Source organism: Amblyomma maculatum, chromosome 6, assembly GCF_055883805.1.
Source record: "Amblyomma maculatum isolate TAMU_Amacu chromosome 6, ASM5588380v1, whole genome shotgun sequence".
NCBI classification, from domain to species: Eukaryota; Metazoa; Arthropoda; class Arachnida; order Ixodida; family Ixodidae; genus Amblyomma; species Amblyomma maculatum.
Window position 1 is genome coordinate 114,463,797 of NC_139349.1, and position 22,520 is coordinate 114,486,316.

A 22,520-nucleotide genomic window follows, 5' to 3' on the forward strand; every position below is an offset into this window, starting at 1 on the left:
CGATGAGACATTGTGTCGTCTTCTCGTCTTGTGCTCCCATCCACGTTTTGTGCTGTTACTTCAGAATGTCACGTGCCTGCCCAATATCTACATAATTGTCACACGAACCACTTTGTGTGTATTTACGACTACTTGCACAACACCATTGCCACCCACTGATGATGAGCAGCTGAACAGCAGTTTTTCACGTACACTCCGCTGCCATTAATTACAAATGCTATCATGCTACGACTTCCCATACCACCCCACCCAACCTCTGTGTGTAATGACTCAACCTTTGGTGCGTTTGCATGTTCTCGGGATACTGGAGAAATCCAAGATATCAATTAGTAGATTCAAGCAACTTAATCTGACATACATCTGGTGAGAATATTACAACTCTATCCATGTATACACAGATCTGTATCACCGCAAGCGTCGCCTACAATTGTGGTGATGCCGCTCAGAACATGACTCATCTTTTTTTTAAGGGCATAATTCTCCACAAACCTCTGCTGAGCTTGTGGCCCCTTGGTAAGAGGCTTTCCACATCTGTGGGAAACCACTTTAGAAGTGGTGTGAATTCACAGTTTCAAAGCCTGCATTACAAATTTTTGGAAGTTTTCAACACCACACCCTTACCACTCTTTGGCACTACACATCACTGAGTTCTTATATCTACTTGTCCTCAAGGCCACAAGGTAGTGCTTTAGTGGATCCATACCCACTTGCCAATTATATGCCATTATGCATGCTTTCTCCATAGACCATCTAAATGTGGTTTCACACACAAATATTTATACTTAATTGGACAGGCGGACTGCCCAGAATGTTCCACATGTGACATTACGGAGACTCTGGAGCGTGTACTAGTGGTGTGTCCCAGTATATGCGTGCAAAATAATAACTCGAGTTACTTCTTTGAAGTGTTTTGGCAACAGGCCTCTCTCAAAGGACTTATTGGCCGGTTGGCCAGAAATGGAAAGCTCTACAGGCAGTGCAGGCTTTCTGCTGCTTCTTGCATGACACAGGACTTGACTCGTGACTGTGGTGCAAGTTACTATTCCTGTATATATTTTAATCAAGTCATGACCCTCTTTGTTCTTCTCTTTCTGTAGCAGGTCAGATATTAAACTTTTAAGCCAATCTATCCGCCTTTCCAATCAATAACACTTGTGTGAGTGCATTTCTCCTGGATGGTTGATCTGGTAATCACACCATCCCCAGGCAGCACACCAACATCGCACCAATCCCGGCCCAACGTCGACAAAAATTGGTACCAACATTGGCGTAACACTGGCTTTTTGAGAAATTACTACATTTTTATATATTGGTCCGACTTATATGCCAACATTGCACCTGCCTTGGCACTGCCAACATAGGCTATCAGCTGGCCGTGCCCCTAGTGTCACGTATTGGCATGCCACTAGTATTCACTGGCACATCTGACATTGGCAATATACCGGCGGTGCCGCTAGTATCATATATTGGTATTTATTGGCATGCAACAAGTATTCATCGGCACACGTGGCCTGCCACTGTTAAGCCACCTTTAGCCATGCAGTTATTTCACCCTTGCCCTTACTGCTGCCATTTGCTTAACTGTCACTCTGACAATTGTGGTTTTCTTATGCAGTCATTTCCCAATACCACCTTGCATGTCATCTCCCTAAGGAGCCATAAAAACCATGCAATTAAATGAGGCAAGCAAAATATTTTCCGAAAACATTTTATTGAGAGCTCATATACATGTAAATGCCACAAGGACATCAGAGGGCCAAAATGCAGTGCAGGAGGCATTGGATACAGGGTTAATATGGGAGAGGCTAGTAGGTGTAATTGGAAACAGGGCACTAAGCAGCACATGACCAGGTAGTGCAGGTAGAGGTGATTGGGTGCAGTGTGCATTTGGTCATGATGGAAGGGGCTGGACATGTTGAGCAGGGTTGATGCACCATAGCCTTGTAGTGCGAGAGGTGTTGCAGGAATAGGAGGCTGAGCATGGTTGCATTTCAGGGCAGTGTCCACCATGGATGGAAAATGGCAGTGGACTGTGTTGAGCACTATAGTTGGCAGTTAAGGGTCAATGGATCAAGTGATGAGGTTGAGGGGGCGGGGGAAGCACATGGCCCAGGTAGTAAGCTGGGCACCCCGCAGGAAACAACCATTCAGGAACAGTTTGTTGAGGAGATTGGTCCGTGGGTCTTACAAATGACATCTGCACAGAAGACAAGCATATATCACAATAAGATCTAAACTCACCTTCTCAACACTTATCCAAACACATGTTTGAAGTCTGGGTGCTCTATACGATTGAGTACAAAATACAGTACCCCGCTATAGTAAAACCTCTGATATAGTAAAGTGAAAATGAAGTCCCAGTTCATCTTCCATAGGCAACTGTACATTTTCCCCCTTTATAGTAAAGATGTTTTTGGTAAAAATCGGTTAAAGTGCTTCTGGCCATGGCGACGACTCCCGCGCACTACCTAGAGTCGCGAAGCCAAGACTTTTTGTATTTGAAAACAGAACAATAACCCCGAGTGTTCGTTTAGGTGGCTTTACTACTAGCCATAGCAGCAGTCAGATGAGGGAAAGCGCGCAGCGCGAAGAAGAAGAAAGTAAAGCTGTCTACAAACATAGCAAGGAGGCAGCGTGTTCCATTCAGAAAGTAAAGGAGTAAACGTGCAGCACGAAATAGGGAAGGGAAAGAAATGGGTCAACATTCACTGCAATGTGCAGTACAAATCATGAGGCAGTGGTGGCAGAAAGTGGAGGTGCAGCGAGTAAGGTCTTACAGCACTTGAGTGTCATGCGAATTTATCACTTATTGCCTTTTAAAAGACAGAAAGAGCAAAAAGGGACACCATGTTCATGCAAGGCTTTTGTTTTTACGTGAAATCGAACTTGGTTGCATTCGTAATCACGTCTTCATGCTTCAAAGGTACTTCCACAAGATGTAGAGAAATTTTATAATGAAAAAATTACACTAAGAGATGATAAAAGCGAGATGGAAGGTATTTGGGTTTTTTTTTTTCATTAAGCAACAAGACGTGTTCAGTAAGTGCCTATTTAACTACTAGACAGCACTTTCAGGACCATGTCATCACAGACCACTGATACAGTAAATACCATGATATAGTAAATATTTTTGCTGGCCTCAGTGGCTTTACTATAAAGGGGTTCTACTGTATATATTGAAGGCCTATTGCCACACATTCTTCTTTTAGAGCACTTTGCGACAGGTTTCTGGGCCTGCAAAGGCATGCAGCATCTTATGACGTAGGAATGATAAACCTATATGCAAAATAATATCCATTCCAGATACAAAAGAAAGATATTTGGAAGTAAAAACCTGCTTCCGGCAAACCGATAACTTCAGGTAGATGCTTAGTGTTCATATAGAATTACAGTTCCTGAAAATCTGACGGTTCAGGCTCCAGAACTTTTAATTTTTAAAAAATTCTTAAACATTCCTGCAATAGACAATATGGATTACTAAGCATGCAAGACTGGATGATATTAAAGAACACATTAAAGAATATTTTTCTGCAGTACACCAGTTACAGGCACGCATACATTACTGCGGCCAGAATAAAGAAATAATTGCCCTGACAGAGTCAATCAAGCTATCTTCAATCAGCTAACTGAGGGAGATGTGTAGATCGCAGATATTCACAAGGCTGTGTACGCATATAATATTCTCAAGATAACCGTACCATTTCAAGTTCCAGCTTTTTAGTTTTCACAGCTTTATTGCTTGCTGCATTCTACTATAAACAATTGCTTTAATTGTAATGTACCAAGGAATAGTTTTCATACAGTGCTCATTATAAATTAAAGATACCAGAACAACATGCACACAAACAAGAAAAAAAAGTATAAACAATTGCCTTAATTGTAATGTACCAAGGAATAGTTATCATACAGTGCTCATTATAAATTAAAGATACCAGAACAGCATGCACACAAACAAGAAAAAAAGAACGGGACAGAGCGCCATTCACAACTGATTTATTGTGCAGAATAAAGTACATATATATCTCATTGCCGGCATATGCGCAAAGAACCCATTCAGCATCATGTAGTTTAAGATAAGATATGTTCAAGAAGCCCATGCCTCATACCACAGCCTCTTTCTCTGAGAAATCATTTCTTGAACATAGCTTATGTTAAACTACATGATGCTGAATGTGATGTAGCTGAATGTGTTCCTTGGGCATGTGCCTGCAGTGAGATATATATGTACTCTGTTCTGCACAATAAATCAGTTGTGAGTGGAACTCTGTCCCGTTTTTTTCTTGTGTGCGTGCATTGTTTTGGCGCCTTCAGTTTATAATAAATAAACACGAACAAGCCCAACAAGAAGTTCTAGTCATCATACAGTGCATGCTTGTTCAGCTAAAATTATTACAGTCAGCCTGCAATGAGCAATTGAGCACGTACTAGAAATTTACTTTGCATAGGCAGGAAAATGTTATGCTAGATCTGAGTACAATGATATTGTACTTCCCTATCAGCTAGCAGCCTACCAGGTATGCATTTTCCCTCATCACAGCTAATCATATGGCCATACCATCGGCAACCTTCCACGTGCAAGATTATATTCAGTTAGGCATACATGGGTGATTTTATGTCCAGGTAACAGGTGTGGTGCTCGGGCATCTGATTTCTTAAAACCAATTCATAGTAGTTGTTGGTATAGAGAATAGTAATCTGCCTGAATATCTGAGGCCAAATATTATTTTCATTGCTTAAGCACACCATAAAATACAATGCTTGATGTGACTATGGGATCATAAAAAAACGATACATCTAGCATAACAGTGATTTTTCACTTTCACCCTATCACAATAAGTTCCTTGAAAAACCAGTTTAATCCTGAGCTGAAAAGTTGTTTCGCACACATTTTACATTTCAGTATCTATAAAACGTTGCTATTTTGTGAATATATTTCAAAATCAAAATTTCTTAACAGACTCACAAATTTTTTTTTTCAAAAATGGACAATATTTTGTACTCAAATTAAAAATAAGATTATGTCTGGAGAAATAGTACTGTTTGCAGAACAAAACAGCACATACGCAAGAAAGCACCAATATCACTCAAATTTAATGTGCAATACACGAAATGAGAGTTCACCTAAAATTACAAGTACAATAGCCCTGTTTACATGGACTCGACAGCACCGGGTTGAATCATCGTTGAGTAAGCAAGGTCATCATTCTCGACCCGGCTGATGTCTACATGAACTCGCTTTCTAGTGAGTAAGTATCGTAGCAGAGCGTTGCATCGAGATTCGAAGTTATTGCGCAAGTTCTTACTCGTATTTGATCCCATTGCCTTTTACTATCGAGAGCTTCGATTATTTTTTATCGTTAATGAGCGCTAAAAAGCATTCATTTCGAGTGACGCTCGTCGCCGCTCCAGAGGCTTTTTCATAGCCCAGAGTTCCACATAACTAGACTCCCTGACTGGACAGCGTCTACATGCCTTTAGATAAGCGGGTCAAGCGAATTAACCTACCCCCTGCAAGCGAGTTAACGCAACCCGCTCCGCCGCCTATTTTACTCGACCCGACTGTGTATACATGAACCCCACAACTGATTTTTCACTCGACAGATGTACTCGACCCAATACTGCCGAGTTCATGTATACAGGGGTGGAACGCACGTGTAACAAGTAGCAATGCTGCTAAGAATCCAATCTGCTTTCTTCTGGCTCCCCATCCAGTTTTCTAAAAAAATATCTTGTCTGACAAAGGAGGATATTTGGAGTTAAGCAGCTAAGCAACACAAGATCCATATGCTTGCTCTAACGCATGACTCCTCAGTGCACTTACAGTTGCAATTTGCTTGGTCATGTGGCAGTTCACTAAACCGTCTGACTAGACATGACAATCAAAAAAAATAATCGGCGGATCATTTCTGCTTTTATTAAGACATGCAAAAGCTTTTTGGTTGTTGACATAGCATTCAGAGATTGCGGGAGTTTGGCAGTTTTATACGTCTTATTTCGTTTGGCAGTTGCAAGGGCATGTAGAAGAAGAAATATGAGTAGGGAATATAAGGGGTGACAACATCCCGAAATGAAACTAATGGACCAATGATGTACACTGCGTATCTTAAGTGACGTCACTGGTAACATCAAACACAGAAAATCGTCCTTGAGTATGACAAATTTGAAGCCCAGGAGGTGAGTTGGTTGTGGGCAAGTAGTTGGTAAAGGGCAGTCCCCCTGAGAGGTAGGCGGCAAGATCACTGCCACCCATTATGGGGAAAGCCCTGGCAAGCATGCAGGCGTGCACATATATAAGAGCAATAAATGCACAAGGAATGCACGCCTGAATGAGCAGCTGCACTAATAATTTCCTTTTGTCTTGCAGCCCACCCCTCCTGCACTGTAAGCAAGTCTGCTCTGTTTTCAGAACACAGAAGCATATGCAAAAACAAACAGAATGTCCTCTAAAATTTACAAAATTTGCACGAGTATTGCATGATGATCTCCTTTCTGCAAATGTCTTGCTCTAGGGTTACAGAATAAATTCATTGCAGCTGCGAATAAAGCGAGTTGGGAGCTAATGGCAAATCTCAATGGCTTGGGGAGAGAATTGATTATAATTGTCACTTTGAGCAAATAGCCTGGTTTAGATCAAAGTAATATTACATCTACATGACTGAAGCCAGTGTAGGCAACCAGAAATGTACAAGCAGTCAGTAACTGCATGTCTGTATGAACAAATACATACAGTGCAGGCAGCAGTAATGAAGGGAGAGTGGAAGGCAAATAACCTGAGCAATACTTAATGGCTTTCTTCTCTGAAACCTCAATACAGGCTTCCTGCGAATTCTTGTAATGCAAGCATAATCAAGTATGCTAAATATTCCATCACTTAAAGCACCTGCTCTCCCGTGTTACGCAAATGACAACTACTTCATCAGTTCAACAAGCTATGTCTGTTATTGTGCTATTACACCACAGGTTCACTCAATCATGCCTCAACTTGAAATAGCCACATACTGTTGAAATAAAGCAACGAAATATAGCACCAGCTATTAAAGCACTGTCAGGGACATGAAGGATATTATTTTCTGCATACTGTGGGCAAGACTTCTGAAAATGTAAGTCTTGAGCTAAAAAGCTAGAAAAAGTGATATAGCATGCAATCATATAGCGAAAAGCCAGCAGAGCCTTTTTTAAAGCCTTTATATAAAGCAAAACAAAGGCAACGTGTCATACCTACCGAGGCAATGCTTCCTTACACACAGCATGTTTCATGGCAAGGCTCCCACAGTTGTTGACAGGTTATGCAGCACCAAAATGATGATAATGTTGTCTGCCTCACATTCACGCAGCACTCCTTTGATGGCAGATGATTGCTTGTGCAAAAGCAGTGCGATGATACAAGTGGAGCAGCTGGACTGCGGGCGTTATAGAGCAAAGAGCCCTAAATGCAAGGAAAGAAAGTCTCCATTAAATCGATGCCTCTAAATCATGATAAAAGCATACCACGGCTCTTCTCTGTTTAGTTAATCTATAATTTAAATTGAAAGCTGTCTCAAAAAAAGTACTAATTGCAACTCTATGTTACACATGGTATAACATAGCTGTGCCAGGGCGGTGGGGCGATCAGTTAGCATAACGACCGGAAAATGCATACTGATGTTTCATGCAGTCTTGATGCTAGAGCAAAGTGTCATGGTGCGGAGAACAAAATTAAAAGCATGCACGGGCGCCAAACGTGTGCTACACAACCGACGCGACTAGAGGTGTGCACGGGCATAAATTTTGAGCCCGAGCCGGGCCTCATGCTACAAACCCGAACCCGGCGTGGAACTGAAATTGTCTGAGCCCACCCAGCGCTCACACTGAAGGCTCCCGCCCTGCTGGACATGCTATAACAGACCAGTTGCAAAACCTACAAGTCGGCTTCCCTATGAGGCAGGAATTGATGCACAGTGGCGACAGAACCTGATTCAGGGATAATAGTTAGGTGCAGAACATGCATCTACCACAGTCCACGCTGCTTGGGATGCAGTTACGCACAGGCCATTGTCAGAGAAAGGTTTTCAGGCATTCTTAACACTGGAATAAAGGGGGGAGCACTGTCACACTAGGGGTGAAGAAAGAAAATTTAGAAAAGGGACACTAACCGGAGAGGGTAATAGCGGGGCGACAATGGGCACGCGAATGATACTGTGACGAATGGGCAAGAGGTGCGGGAATTACCCTTCCCGTCAGGCGATGTGCTAGCACTGTACCCAACTATTACCCCAAAGTCTATGCCACCATTGTGCAGGAATGTCTGCCGCACCGGGAAGCTGACGTGTAGTTTTTGCAACTGATCTATTGCAGCTGAAGCAACGATACAGAAAGAAAAAAATAGGCCACAATCCCTGGCGATGCATCGCGCGACGACGACGATAACGCCTGTCGCTGCCGCTAGTGCACATCGCACAGAGCGAAGGACCTCAGCGATAGAGACGCGTTTTCAGCCTTGCTTTGTTAGCGCCGCCTCTTCGTTTAGTAAATGAGTATAGTTACGCTATATCCAGTTTCTTGCACTAAACAGCAACACTGATGAAATTTCTTGAAAAGCGTCGAGCCCCCCCACTCCTTCCCCCCCCGCCCCCCCCCCCCCCAAAAAAAAAATGGTCCCAGCGCAGCGGCGTGCTAATGCAGACATGATTGAAAGCAGTGGCGTTTTTCTGCAACTTTCGAAAATTAGCAATATCTAGCCACACTAGCCTTTTTTGTTTTGCAATACTACCCTACCAAGCTTTTACTAAACCGTCTCGATGCGCTCATATATGCACGGATCAGACGAAATGAGCGTCTGCAGGATTTTCGCTCATACCGGACAAGGGAAACAAACTTTGCATGCAAAAAAAAAAAAAAAAAAACAAAAAAAACAACAACGAAGGTGAGTACCCCAAAGCCTTTTGCGATTGGCTGCCTCGCGAGCTGGTTCCAGCATCATGAGAGATTTCTAAAAACCCAGAACCTGGGCGACAGCGCCGAGCGGCAATGCTTTAGCGGTCCTCAGCTCACTGCGCATAGTGCTGCCGCGCGACTCATGCGGTTAGCGTTTTCTCGCACCAGACACGAAAATATATGCTTTTGCCCGGACTCCACCGACTCCGCCCGAGGTCACCCGAGCGGCCGAGCCAAGTGACGGCTATACGCCGTTCCAGCCACTGTAACGGCGTGAATATCCGAAGTTGGCTTTTAGGGCTACGATGCTACGCAGTGTTTACTTTAGGAAATCAGTACTCTGCAAAACAGCAACGGTTTAACTTGAAATAAGCTGCAAAATGATCGGAATCGAGTCGCGCATACTTGAGAACCACTTTTGAAAAGTTAACAACGTAAGAAATATGCTAAAAGAAGACAAATCTCCCTAGCACATGGCTTACGCAGCCTGCAGCAAAAATGAAATGTAAGACAACGCTTGTAATTTAAAAAATGCTCAATCTAAGAGGCTAATATTTTGCTCCAATATACACAAACGCTTTATAAAACCTGAATGAAAAAATTTGAGAACTTACATGGAATATTTCTTGAAGAAAGAAGCATTTTCCGTGCGCGGTGCCACCGAACGTCGAGCCGAGCGAACGAGCGGCCGTTGGAGGGACAAGAGAACCGAGCGCCCTCTTTGAAACAAAATACAACTGCCGCCGTCATGCCGGCTAAGCGATGGTCGCGTCATCCTTCGAGCTTTTTAGTAATCGCTTTTTCAGCAGATCGATGGTCTCGGTTTTGTACCCTCCGTTTAGCAAGCGTTTCCTAGATGACAGGACTTGAATCAGCCTTGAACGATGCGCTGCTGTTGCTGCTCATCTATGTAGGGCTCTGTGCCAGCAGCGAAGCGCGTCGTCGCCCTGGAGAGGCGCCTAGCTGTTTTGTTTACAACACCCAAACCTGTTCAAGTTGTATTTTGTGAATGCTGTGTTCTACTACGAATAGTTTGCTCACTTTTAGCATACCAACGAAAATGCTTTCATACAATAGTGCTCAATCGAGTGGAATATTTCAATCACCCTGAAATGAGGATTTGAAGCAAGTTTGTTGAAAATTATTGAGCTAAGCATCTCAGTACCACGACTTGCCACCTCTTTATAAGGTAGTTGCATACCATGCTTACATTTTTTCTCATATATCCGCACCGTCAGCATCATTCTATCTGCTAGATTAGTCGTTTGTTGGCCCGATTCATTAGGCGCTTGTTTCTTTCTCAGTTTAGTTTCTTGCGTATATTTTATTGGCCAAGAAAATGCGGTAAAAGCACATTTCTCTATGCAACCTGTTGTGAGAGCCCGGAAATGTTTGAAAGAAGTCTCCAGTCTGTTAGCGTTTGTCTTTTTATTACTGTGCAATTCCTTCCCCTGGGCGGCGGCCGTCCGCCCCTTGGACCCTGAGTGGTGCGTCGACCCGTCCACCGCTTTGGCGCACCTGCATGGATTTCGACGCGCGCATGCAACCTCGGACCTTGCTCGCATCGCATGCGGTGAAGAGAGAGCGATCGGGGAACGACAGGAGTGCGAAGTGCGCGAGCCTCGAGGACGGGATTGAGCAGTGCGTCAGCACGGAGAGCAGGCGTTGGAAAACTGTGCGAACGAGCGTGTGCGAAACAAAGATGTGTCATTGTAATCCAGTTGTTAATATACCCATTGTACCTTTTCGTATTTTATTTGTGTTTCCAGTCTTTTCTTTCACATTTTTTTTTTCATTCAAATGCTAACAAGTCAGTTTACATGTGGGTATCTTCTCTCCATACACAATATTTGTAAAAAAAAAAAAAAAAAAAAAAAAAAACTACCTTCCCCGCGCACGCCTGTAACTGTTCCACCACGGAGGTAGTTAGAGAATAAATAAGCTTTGATACCGAATTAAGCTTAATTGTAAAACAACGACTGCTTTATTTAGTTTTTGAACTCTACAGTTATTCCTTCTTGCCATATGTAGCGCAAGCATTGTATTGCAGTGAACGACGACGGAATCGCGAAATTGGGGGTGTGAATAAAAGCGGAGAAACGTTACAGACTTCTTTTTTTCGCACTTGTGCGAAAAAAGAACAAACAAACGAGAAATTCTAAAATTATGCTATCCATGCACTTGGCATGGCGTCGAATCAAAGTTGTTCTGCTTAGCTGCCGCTCTTGTATACTGGCCGCTACACGAAGCTATTTTGTGTTCCTATGAAATTCAGTGTGACAAAGCCCCCCGCGGATATATTTCGCGTTTCAAGTTCTTGTGAAATGTGGAAGCCGGCCCGCCGCCGTGCCGCGGGCGACTCTATAGCTGGCTCTGTGATCATTTTTGCCACTGCAGTGATTCGAATATTCGCGGCTTGTTTAGCAAATAGCTGGCGTACTCGTTTGCCGAATGAGTGTTTCAAGATAATCATAGAGCATTTACCAGTACCGTATGTGTGCGATATTCCATCAGTGATTAATGCGCCATGGTCATTGTAGTCGTATTTTTGATTTTACACGTATGGAATGGTCTACTCTTGCAAAGCCGTCAGTTACGCTAGCTGCACGTATGTCAAATAGGTATATGAAAGAAATAGAGCCTTAAAGTATAGCGGCTGACGCACTGCGTCGTAAATTCCCGCCCGGGCGGCGGCCGTGTGCACTTTGAACCACACGTGGAGCGTCAGGGCCTGCGTCTTGGATTGCATCGCGCAGCGTGTAACCCGACAACCCCACCTGCAGAGCGCATCCACTCGGGCAAGTCGGCGCCGCTGTTGCTGGCGCCGTGCCTCAATGTTTTTCTTCCTTTGTTTGTGATGTTTTCAATGCACCCTAGCAAGCAGCGAACAGAGCGTCCATATTTCGGTGCGAGTGAGTGCCCTCAGTGGACTGGAACAGAAGTGCGCGGTGTGTCGTCAACAACAGCGGACGCTTGAGAAAAAACAAATGTGCGAACGAGTGCGATGAAGAAAAGTGAAACTGTAACCCAGTTATTTGTTTCAGCATAACCTTAATATTATTCATACTGAGATTGTACGTGCAGTGTTTTCTCTCCGTTTTTTTCTAATACTTCACTTCTTAGAGCGACAACGAAGCAGGAAGCGTCAATACGATTTGCCATATGTGGGAACGTTCATGCATTTGCGGACCGACGTTTAATTTACCGCTCAATAACCCAGCTTTAATTTAGATCACCATTGTTGAATCGTTTAAGCGAAAGTATGTGCTGCGATGCATCGTATTCGTATAGCTTGAACGGCCAAGTGTATTTTTAAAGTGTATTTCGATGGAACCGCGCTCGCCATAGACGATCTGAGTCACGTACGAGCCTTAATAGGCCGACGCTTATCGCTCATTAATTGCATCGCACTGCATGCGTGTCCTGCGGTAATCGTCTGTTTAAAGCTACTGTTGTTAAAACTGATACACTCGGGGGCAAAGAAATTTGCTAAAACTTTTGGAATTCTCTTCACCCAGAGCAGCAGGAATCGCCACGGGAGCAGCCATGGAAGAACCTAGACCATTGCCGAATAGAATACAAAAAATAGCAACCATTGCCTATGCACGATATATGACATGTCGTTTTGATTCTTTCTGATCTCTCGGTCGGCGTGGAGCTATTTATCGCCGCCGCCGCACGGACCAGCAAACGGTGGTGAACTTATTTGATGCCGTTGACCGATCGTCGGTCTCATCCAAATTCGTCACAGTATACATGTGGATTAATTACAGTGCCAGCTTAAGTCAATGAAGATCTAGTGTAAAAGAACATGGTGTAATCCCAAGCAACATAAAAAACAGCTAGGTGGAATTAAAGCAAACACGACGGAAACCAGCACCGCGGAACTATAACTATTTAAACACAAGATTTCCGAAGCATTAAAAATTGCAAAGGTAACTTGAAAACATCGATTATAACAGCACAGTTAACGACTCCAAGTATTAAATGAGCCTGCCAACCGCAAAAGCACGCTAATGCGGTTTCCCACGAAATATTTCCAGCCACATGCTAATTTGCATCTAATATTGACCAGTAGGTGAAATAGACAAGACAATGTTGACTAAAGTGTATGCCAATGCATCTGGCGGGACATGGTAATAGAACTAACAGTATTGTCCAGCATATGCCATATAATATTCAACGTCAGTGGAGTAATGGCTAACGCTGTTCGATATAGCCATCCTTATGAAAGGGCAATGCCAATACCGTTGATATGTAAGGTATGCCAGTGTATATCTGACATTGGCGGGCCATTGTAACAGAGCTGACATTATTGTCCAGCATATGTCGAATATTGGCCAACATCAGTGAACTGACGGCTAATGCTGTCCGTTATAGCCATCCTTATCTCATGGCAGCGCCAACACCGGTGATACGCCGGATATCCAGGCCCATCGTTGCCATCCTTGTATAATGGTACCACCGATATTGTGAGGGCATCGGATATGACGGGCCAATGTTGTTATCATTATAAATAGGTACGAACAATATTGGTTACCAATAGAATCCTCAGGGCCAGTGTTGGACGTGTTATAGAATGGTACAACCAATACCAGCCATAAGATGGCAACGCTGGGCCTACATAGGGCTGATCTCTGCCAACTCACTGACAATATTGGCCCGGGCTGTTGTGCTGCCTGGGTCGTAATGCAAGGACATGGGGCGTATGAGCTTTTGAGGTGAACAATTTTTACCCTAGAAATGTCTTTTAAATGATGTGAAGGATTCTGCATATATTTTAATCAAGTCACGACCTTCTTTGTTCTTCTCTTTCTGTAGCAGGTCAGATATTAAACTTTTAAGCCAATCTATCCGCCTTTCCAATCAATAACACTTGCGTGAATGCATTTCTCCTGGATGGTTGATCTGGTAATCACACCATCGTAATGCAAGGACATGGGGCGTATGAGCTTTTGAGGTGAACAATTTTTACCCTAGATATGTCTTTTAAATGATGTGAAGGATTCTGAGCTCTGCTCAACATGATCCTCCTCTTTGGAGTCTTCATCAGGTTCTATGGGGCTAGATGAGTGCTGTGGAAAGAACGTGATCGAAGTGGAACCAAGGGGCCTGTTCTGGGTGGTACGATATGCTGGTAGGGGCACCTGTTGTGCTGGCCTCACGGTATCGCTCAAAATAAAAAAAAATCCAAAATGCGCATATTACTGCTATGAGGGCAATCTGGCAGGAAACAATCAAATAGAACTGGTGGCTTCTGCGAGTCGAGTAGTTCTCAAATAAGCATATCTGTAAGGCTACAAATCGCAACTACGTTTACTGCCTTTATCACGCGACCTACACTTTTTTTTGCCAATGCACTGGGCCAGCGGTTTTGCGTCGGTACGACGCATCGTTTGAGGTGAGCTTTCTTCGTTTCCGGTCCATGCCGAGCTTCGAATGACGCCGAGGTTCATTTAGGACTTCCAGTAGAAAGTAGTACGAACACATGAACCCAATCGGTGTGCCAAAACTTGTGAAAGCGAACGTTACTTCCACTCGGAGAAGCCGTGCTGCAATCGATCGCGACGTACACGGTTGGCATATCGAGCACTCAAACACGCACAACACGCCTAAACCCAGAACCTAACGGTGACAGGAAAAATAGGCGAAGTCTGAGCACTGTAGACGTTGTAGGAAGTATGCTTCCTCTTTTTTTTTTTTTTTTTTTTTTGAGAAAGGTTACGAGAGAGGCGTCGGGAAGGTGGGGGAGCAAAGCTGCGACAACGCGTAGGGTGAAAGGGCCACCCAAGTACATTGTAGCAACCTTTTTTTTTTTTTTTTTCGGTTTCCGGCTTTCCGTGTAGTGCCATAGTTCAGGTCATCCGGCCGAAATAAGGGAAGCGAAGCTCGACACGCTATTCTCAGTGATGCAGCGCGGAGGCGAGCAACTATACGAGTACGCGCCGCGGCGCCCGCTCCTGAAACACTCCACCCACCACTCGGATTGAACACACTTGTCGATTTCTTTGACCTGGAACCGTATTTAGATCGTATCTTTAATGACGCCGGGAATAACAATACTTAAAAAAATTACAGCAGCGGCCGCACAACCAAGTTGTACCGGTGGTATGAGACTGCTCAAGACGTTGTGCTCCATCACGAATGTTCACAAAAAGAAAAAGAAAATAACAACAACAAATTAGATTGGAACCATTGTCATTTGGAGTACCCGGCGGAGCGAGGTATAGCCGTCGTTACCGAAAATCTGAACTTGAGCGTCACCTCTCGCTCTGTTCCAGAGCGCAGCGAGAAGCAGACACCACCCGTAAAGTGAGCTTTACCACCCGTCCTGCTCCGCCGCCGCCGCCGACCGCGCGTCACGTGACAGTATTGTTGAAGAAATGCGTTTGCGTGAGCGAATAATTGATATAATGTATTTTTATTTGCTAACTTTAACAGCAACCTACTATTGTATGGGAAATAATGATTATATCTGCGTTTCCAAAAGGCTAAACATGACGTAGGCGAGTACTTCTAATTCCGGCCTACAGGGTCGCATGGTCGCTTCAGGAACGCAAAAATGCTTTGATTTCAGAATGGTATTATTAAATGCAGAAGCAATATTTCGACGAGATATTTTGGAATAGGCATACCTAATGTTTACTGAAGCAAGGAAAATTGCAACTGGGCTGCTACATTTTCGTTTCACGACCCCTTTAACGTGTCCTGACATCGCACAGCACACGGACGCCTCTTCGTTTTGCCTCAATTTATCGAAACGATGAAACAGCTGATGAGCTGCGCTCAAATTTCGCATTAGGAAGTAGCATAATCGTGGGCATTTTTTAAATTGCACGCGCCCCGCCGGGGTGGTGCAGTGGTAAGACGACCGACTACTGTGCCGGAGTACCCGGGTTTAATCCCGACCTCGGCGGCTGCGTTTGGATGGACGCGAAACGAAGAGGCATCTGTGTGCTGTGCGATGTCAGCGCACGTTAAAGATCCCCAGGTGGTCGAAATTACTCCGCAGCCCTCCACTACGGCTCCTCTTCCTATCTTTCTACTTTCACTCCCACCTTCCTCCTTTCCCTTACGACGTGGTTCAGGTGCCCACAGCAACAAGTATGGCAGATACTACGCCTCTGAACCAATTAAAAAAAATAGCATGCCGGAACTTTGTCCATAAAATTATTTTTGGAGTGAAAGGAAACATGATACCCTGGGGATCAGACTGCCCCGCTGGGGTGGTGCAGTGGTAAGACGCCCGACTACTGTGCCGGAGTACCCGGGTTCGAACCCGACCTCGGCGGCTGCGTTTCGATGGAGGCGAAACGAAGAGGCGTCGTGTGCTGTGCGATGTCAGCGCATGTTAAAGATCCCCAGGTGGCCGAAATTACTCCGTAGCCCTCCACTACGGCTCCTCTTTCTCTCTTTCCACTTTCCCTCCCATCTTCCTTCCTCGCCTTACGGCGCGGTTGCGGTGTCCACAGAAAAACAAGTGAGACAGTTACCGCGCCTTTCCCTTCCTATAAATAAATCAGTTTTTTTTTGGGGGGGGGGATCAGACTGCTTAATAGCAAAAAGCCAGAAACAATAGATTATATTTTTTACACTGCTGGAAAGGGGTTTATTTTTAGGATATATTGCAAAGAACTTTAATGAAAGATTTGCCGCTGGACCCGTATGGTATCAGGTACTTATGTGTAGAAAATGAGGATGGGGTACCATTTGACTTAAGTATACTCATGGGCCTCCACTTTATATGGCGCTCAAGAATGGCTGGTTACCATTGTGATGAAGATTCACGGCCTGCCCGAATTTATCTTCGGGAATGCGTCGATAGGTTTTACCTGAAGAATAAAGAAAAAAACCCGAGGTGGTGCAATGGTATGACGCCCGAGTACTGTGTCGGAGTACCCGGGTAGGCCCCGCCGGGGTGGTGCAGTGGTAAGACGCCCGACTACTGTGCCGGAGCACCCAGGTTCGAACCCGGCCTCGGCGGCTGCGTTTCGATGGAGGCGAAACGAAGTGGCGTCCGTGTGCTGTGCAATGTCAGCGCACGTTAAAGATCCCCAGGTGGTCGAAATTGCTCCGTAGCCCTCCACTACGGCTCCCCTTTCTCTCTTTCCACTTTCACTCTCCCTTTCATCCCTTTCCTTGCGGTGCGGTTCAGGTGTCCACAGAGTAAGTGTGACAGATACTGCGTCGTTCCTTTCCTGTGAACCAATTATTATTACCCGGGTAGCTAGATCCCGACAGCCGCCGGATGTGTTTCGATGGAGGCGAAACAAAAAGGCGTCCATGTGCTGTGCGATGTAAGCGCACGTTAAAATATTCCCAGGCGGTCGAAATTACTCCGCAGCCCTCCACTACTGTTCCTTTTTCTCTTTTTCCACTTTCACTGCCACCTTCCTTCCTTCCCTTGCGGTGCGGTTCAGGTGTCCACAGAATGAATAGGTGTGGCAGATACTGCGCCTTCTCTTTCCCGTGAAGCAATTATTATTATTATTATTATTATTATTATTATTATTATTATTATTATTATTATTATTATTATTATTATTATTATTATTATTATTATTATTATTATTATTATTATAGGAAGAAACGCCATTTTAAAAGCACTTCACATCTGCACCTAAAGCGAAGCTTGACTGTTCCCCTGTTTTAACATGTTCACTGAAACGTTGAATTTTATTTTTCGAAGCGTGTACCAAGCCAATTAGCCAAACCGTGTCTCGTGTTTAATGCCCCTTAAGAAGCTAATGCAATGCAGATGTTTCGGATCCCTTCCACATGGATGGATGTTAATGGAAATGATGCCAAGAAAGGCACAGCACGAGAGACTGCCAATAAAAAACGCTGTGTAAATGGCTTCAGCTGTAACTATAGGAAGTTCTTTATTCTCTTACCGCGAAGAATAACTGCGTCAGAGTCTGACTCGGCAATTGTTTTTATTTGCCTGTCCTGTGCTCCTTCTATGGTTGACAGACAAATTTGCTTCAGAATCACACTTCACAACCGACGTAGGGATTGCAGCTTTTGCACTAAGCTGGGCGTCTGATAACTCACTCTTTTGGCGTTTAGGGTCGAAGGGTACATAATAAAGTATCGTTTTCATCATTTTCTCATTAAATAAAGACAAGTTTTGTGCAGTCAATAATACTGAAGTAATAATATCATACTGATGGTGATGGCATACCTTTCAGTGCTATTTTATATAAATGGGCGTTTCTTAATTCGCAATTAAAAAAAACGTTTCGATGACTGTTTTCTCCGTTCGAAATTTTGAGTCTATATGCCTAAATTGGAAAATAATATAAGGAACTCACATTTTGTTTTGAGAGCTATCAATCTCGAAATTTAACATTGTCAATTAAATTAAAGTCATAAAACCGGATTTGTTAGTTTTATATATCAAATACTTCCTCCAGTCATTAAGCCCTCACTTTGCTGTGCAATCTATCAGCACAGAGCGCACCGACCTATCAGTCAGAATGTATAACATATGAACCCGTAAAAAGTAAAAACGTCGCACCGGAGTGCAGTGCTGTTCCGTTGCTAGATCCATGCAGAAAATATGCAACGCAAGCAGCGGTGCATTCAGCCAGCACACAGCGTAACAGAAACTGCTGCGATTAGATAGCTGAATGCAAGATTGCCAAGCACGAGAGAAGGCAATCGAAAGCTGATTAGGGAAGACGGCGTACCTGCAGTGCTGCACTGCAACCCCGTGGGGCAATAAATCCGCCCCTTCTGCACCAATACGGCAGATCTGCCTACGTGGCTTCAACTGCGGCTTGAGCTCATTTGTGCTGCTTCCCAGCTAGCTGGCGGCGACTATTTACTGAACGGAGGAATGGGGACTCTTGGTTAGACCCACATAATGAATGAGCGGATTGTCTACGGGACCGGACCGCAGGACCCTTTGTTCGGTAGCTGACGCAATAATATGACGAGAGCTTATGCAGCCGACTAGATCGATTGCGCACCTGTTCTGTGTTGTCTGTAGTTAGGAACCTTTGTATGTTGGCCTTTGGTCCGCTACCACAACTTGCAAACATTTTTTCCGAGCGGCTACGGCTTAACCTTGCCCATATTCAGGTGGCGAAAAGGGGTTAGCAGCAAAATATATTTGCTTTGTTCTAGCTGATAGCAATTTATAAAAACACACAGCAAAAATATACACACGGATAACACAGATATAGACGGGACATAGCGCATGTCCCATCTAAATCTGTGCCATCCGTGAGTATATTGTCACGTAGTGGTGACAAGGCCGTAGACACCAAAAGAAGACGCAGGCTTGATGGTACTGCAATTAACTCTTTTTTGGACTTACTTGCGCCCGCAAAAGAACTAAGCAACTCGGCGGCGGCGGTAGCAACAATCGTGCTCGTCGATCGTCGAACAAAGAATGCCCGTCGCACTCGTCAACGCTCAATTTAAAGGCTGCCCAGAGCAATCTAGATAACGTCGCAAACTGCTAGTAGCACAACCCGGAACATTGCAGGAACATACGCGAGTGATCGGAATCTTCGACACAGATCTTGGCGCATCGTTCGCGACAAAGAAAATGATAGCTAGTCGTATCGCGACAACGAGCATGAACAAACACGGGATGCAGAATTTATAATAGCGCCAGAATCACAATGATGAGGCCGCATGCCAGCGGCTGTCGAACAGGAACAAATAAAGATTTAAACAGTTCACGGCATTACCCCCCCCCCTCCCTTTAAAAAACATCGCCTCGATGTTTCAAAATAAACATACATGAATTAACATATACATTGCAAAGCAAACATGAATATCCTTGCGCGGACAATATGGCTTAAGGCGTACAACATGCACAATTTCTGGATGCACTCGGCGCCGCTGCGATGCTGCCGCGCCGTCGGGAACGACCTCGTAGTTCAACTGTCCTAGTCGGCAAAGCACCTTGTACGGGCCAAAGTATCGGCGTAAAAGCTTTTCGCTCAGTCCGCTGCGGCGAATCGGCGTCCAAACCCCGACTTGAGCTCCCGGCTTGTACTCAGCATCACGTCGTCGTAAGTTGTAACGTCGGGCATCGGTTCGTTGCTGATCTTTGATGCGCATTTGGGCGAGTCTTCGGGCTTCCCCTGCCCGTTGAAGGTAGGCGGCGACGTCCAGGTTCTCCTCATCGGTTACGTGTGGCAGCATTGCGTCAAGCGTCGTCGTGGGTTCCCTGCCGTACACAAGGCTGAACGGGGTCGACCTGGTTGTTTTCTGGACGGCGGTATTATGAACACGAGCATGAACATTATGACAATAAGCCTTATGACAACGAGCGTGAACAAACACGGGATACAGAATTGATAAGTACGCCAGAATAACAATCATAAGGCCGCGTGCCAGCAGCTGTCGGACAGGAAGAAATAAAGATTTAAACAGTTCGCGGCAATATTTGCTCTGTGCTTACAAAAAAAAAATATTAGGAGCCCATACATCATCGGTGACGTACATTTGGTCAGGCACCCTCAACATGGATGATGACCATCTAGTGCGATGCAGGGCGTGTGCGCTTTGTGTTCATTGCCGGAAGCATACCGATCCGCAGTTATGGTCTCATAAAGGAAGGCGAAGTTGGGTTTACCCAGAGTTCTTCACAGAGCAGCCCGAAACAGGAGACATCGAGGGAACAAGCGGAGGCCTAGTGGGCTAGTGGCCACTGCAATTCGAAATGCCGAGTCCGCGGCCGCAAGGGACGCTTCCCATGTAATATTTCGAATATCTTTCGCGATTTCTTGATATTTAAAAGTTGTCTCGAGCAAGAACAAAGAGTGTAGGTATAGCACTACATCGAAGAATTCTTATTGCAGAAGAGCTGCAGCCGTGCACACCACTTACTGGGTTTTATTCACAAAGTTCTTAGAGCTGTTACTTGTTGTGAGCATTTCCGTAAGAGCTTCTGCATAAGAACGAATTCGCAATGTAGGGTTAAACTGTACCCGTGAAAGTAATGGCAACCATGTACGGCCTCCATTTCTCAAGAACTGCCTCTGTGTAGAGGCTCAGCTTTGCTGAATATTATTACTACCGCTACTTGTTCCGGGTTTCTTTTTGATGCCGCTGAGATGGAGTAATGGCTTTCATGTCCTTGCGGCGGACGAATTTCGAAAGAGGCAAAATGCGAGAGCCTCCGCGTACATTTCCATGCGGAGCACGGAAAATAATAATTACGCCACATCTTATATAAACCGCCAGCCACACACTATGGCAGCACTAAGATATATAAAGCTCAGCTTTTAGATGTTAAACCTTATAATCCTTTGAACCTCTAGTTTTCCGTGAAATAGTTATTGCCCAGCTTTGAAACTAGCTGCACCAGAGAACGACAAGCGGCAGCCTTAATGTTATTGCTCGGCTGATCTTCGTCTGGGTGACTACAAACGAGGGGCGTATTTTTTTTTCTGCTCGTATTTCCAACCATTGCCAGGCAATAAGAATTCCCATTTCGCTCCCCATTCCCGGTGACCATCTTCAACGCCCTCGGGTGGCCATTCGATTCCTTGTTTTAAAATATTCCCTCGCGTTAGGTCTCTTTTACTTCAGTGATGCGTCTCTGTACCTATATTGGCACTGTATGCAGTTTAATATTCCCGCTACTTTGCAGTTCTTCGCTCGTTGTTCCTTATTCGGCTGGTCACATAGAAGCAAGCAAGGCTCGCTCCCGTTGGTCTTTCTCTGCCTAGCGATCGTCTTGATGCAGTAGGCGATCGGTTCCCTTCTGGCCAACGTAGTATTTTCAGCGGGCTCACGGCGGTTATCGGACCCGATTTTTCCTCACCTAGGAAAGGACCATATTTCATCCTGGAACGCGTCGCTCGCCGATGAACGGTAAGATCAGAACAAGAAAAATAATTTCGCTGTACAGTGAGAGGATGATCTCAAACTGCGCTCGTCCGACACGCTATACATTCATAATGCCGAGCAGTCACGTCATCGTTCTCTACCTTGCATATATATTTCCTGTCAAATTCTATTACAAGCTCCTCGCCTCAGTTTTGCCCTTAGTCTCCTTATGATCTCAGTTTGAGGGCCCTGAGTTGCATGCTCTTTAATTTTGCTTTGTAACTAGAGCCACAAAGAGCTCTGGCTACATATTGCTTTTTGCGTAATCGATACTGACATGCACACCTTTCTTCCTAGTTTCGTGATTTGTAAGCTGGGGTTGATATCGCGAATCAGTTTTTGGAGTGGCGCTTGAATAATGCATATTCGCTTTAGGCTTTGGCCTTTTGTTGGAAGAAGAAAAATGATACTCGCTTTCGCAATTGGTGTTTACGTTCAGATCGCTTGGCCTTGTCCAAAGTTTCAATCAGAAAGTAAAAATTTTCTTCACAGCTATTTAAAATTCAGAAACCACGAAGCTACACACCCTGCTGTAGCAGGAACTGTCTTAATAGGCTTATCTGCAATGCTCAATAGAAAACCAAATATATTTGGGATTCAGCTAAACATTTTATATTCATAATTGCTGATGACTCATTACCAGCATATTAGTCGATAAAAAACCACTAGTAACATATTAAGATCTTGGAGTATTTTGTTGCGTTTTCCCAAGGTGAAACAATTTCCGCATGAATACTTGTGACTTGCAGTGT

General features: G+C 44.5%; 1 long non-coding RNA gene across 1 annotated transcript; it reads right to left on the reverse strand.

The window, feature by feature from the left end:
• Positions 1-1,894: 1,894 nt before the first annotated feature.
• Positions 1,895-9,605, reverse strand: LOC146186625 (uncharacterized). Its single transcript, XR_014708142.1, has 3 exons — positions 9,528-9,605; positions 7,223-7,426; positions 1,895-2,197 (listed from the first exon to the last, which is right to left on the reverse strand). It is a non-coding gene; the product is annotated as an uncharacterized LOC146186625 (long non-coding RNA).
• Between the last annotated feature and the right edge of the window lie 12,915 nt (positions 9,606-22,520).